This window comes from Hippichthys cyanospilos, chromosome 22 (assembly GCF_059441005.1).
Source record: "Hippichthys cyanospilos isolate Australia breed blue-spotted pipefish chromosome 22, RoL_Hcya_1.0, whole genome shotgun sequence".
Taxonomy (NCBI): domain Eukaryota; kingdom Metazoa; phylum Chordata; class Actinopteri; order Syngnathiformes; family Syngnathidae; genus Hippichthys; species Hippichthys cyanospilos.
In genome coordinates, this window is record NC_142390.1 from 10026524 (window position 1) to 10028402 (window position 1879).

Genomic DNA, 1879 nt, shown 5'->3' on the forward strand with positions numbered 1-1879 from the left:
CATTTCAGCACTTCTCCCCTGAGTTGGGCGACCAGGGGCGTTTGGGGAACCGGGCGGACAGCGGCACTTTGCCTAATATTTGGCCGCTCCGGGGAACCAGGCAGGTCGGCCTCATTTCAGCACTTCTGCCGGTCAGTTGGGCGACCAGGGGCGTTTGGGGAACCGGGCGGACACCGGCACTTTGCCTGTTATTTGGCCGCTCCAGGGAACCAGGCAGGTCGGCCTGACTTCAGCACTTCTGCCCCTGAGTTGGGCGACCAGGGGCGTTTGAGGAACCGGGCGGACAGCGGCACTTTGCCTAATATTTGGCCGCTCCAGGGAACCAGGCAGGTCGGCCTCACTTCAGCACAATTCGGCCTGAAGTGTGACTTTGTCATTTTTTAAGGCTGGGCGACCAGGGGCGCTGTTAGCACTTAGTCATTTTTAAGGCTGGGCGACCAGGGGCGCTGTTGGCACTTAGTCATTTTTTCGGCTGGGCGACCAGGGGCGTTGAGTGTTTGGGCGACCAGGGGCGCTGTTGGCACTTAGTCATTTTTTCGGCTGGGCGACCAGGGGCGCCGTTGGCACTTAGTCATTTTTTCGGCTGGGCGACCAGGGGCGTTTGACACCGGCACTTTGCCTAATTTTTAGCCGCTCCAGGGAACCAGGCAGGTCGGCCTCATTCCTGCACTTCTGCCCCTGAGTTGGGCGACCAGGGGCGTTTGGGGAACCGGGCGGACAGCGGCACTTTGCCTGTTATTTGGCCGCTCCAGGGAACCAGGCAGGTCGGCCTGACTTCAGCACTTCTGCCCCTGAGTTGGGCGACCAGGGGCGTTTGGGGAACCGGGCGGACACCGGCACTTTGCCTAATATTTGGCCGCTCCAGGGAACCAGGCAGGTCGGCCTCATTTCAGCACTTCTGCCGGTCAGTTGGGCGACCAGGGGCGTTTGGGGAACCGGGCGGACAGCGGCACTTTGCTCTTTTTTTGCCCGCTTTGGGGAACCAGGCAGGTCGGCCTGACTTCAGCACTTCTGCCCCTGAGTTGGGCGACCAGGGGCGTTTAAGGAACCGGGCGGACAGCGGCACTTTGCCTAATATTTGGCCGCTCCAGGGAACCAGGCAGGTCGGCCTCATTTCAGCACTTCTGCCGGTCAGTTTGGCGACCAGGGGCGTTTAAGGAACCGGGCGGACACCGGCACTTTGCCTAATATTTGGCCGCTCCAGGGAACCAGGCAACTCGGCCTGACTTCAGCACTTCTCCCCTGAGTTGGGCGACCAGGGGCGTTTGGGGAACCGGGCGGACACCGGCACTTTGCTCTTTTTTTGGCCGCTTTAGGGAACCAGGCAGGTCGGCCTCATTTCAGCACTTCTGCCCCTGAGTTGGGCGACCAGGGGCGTTTGGGGAACCGGGCGGACACCGGCACTTTGCCTAATATTTGGCCGCTTTAGGGAACCAGGCAACTCGGCCTCATTTCAGCACTTCTCCCCTGAGTTGGGCGACCAGGGGCGTTTGGGGAACCGGGCGGACACCGGCACTTTGCCTAATATTTGGCCGCTTTAGGGAACCAGGCAACTCGGCCTCATTTCAGCACTTCTCCCCTGAGTTGGGCGACCAGGGGCGTTTGGGGAACCGGGCGGACACCGGCACTTTGCCTAATATTTGGCCGCTTTAGGGAACCAGGCAACTCGGCCTCATTTCAGCACTTCTCCCCTGAGTTGGGCGACCAGGGGCGTTTGGGGAACCGGGCGGACACCGGCACTTTGCCTAATATTTGGCCGCTTTAGGGAACCAGGCAACTCGGCCTCATTTCAGCACTTCTCCCCTGAGTTGGGCGACCAGGGGCGTTTGGGGAACCGGGCGGACACCGGCACTTTGCTCTTTTTTTGGCCGCTTTAGGG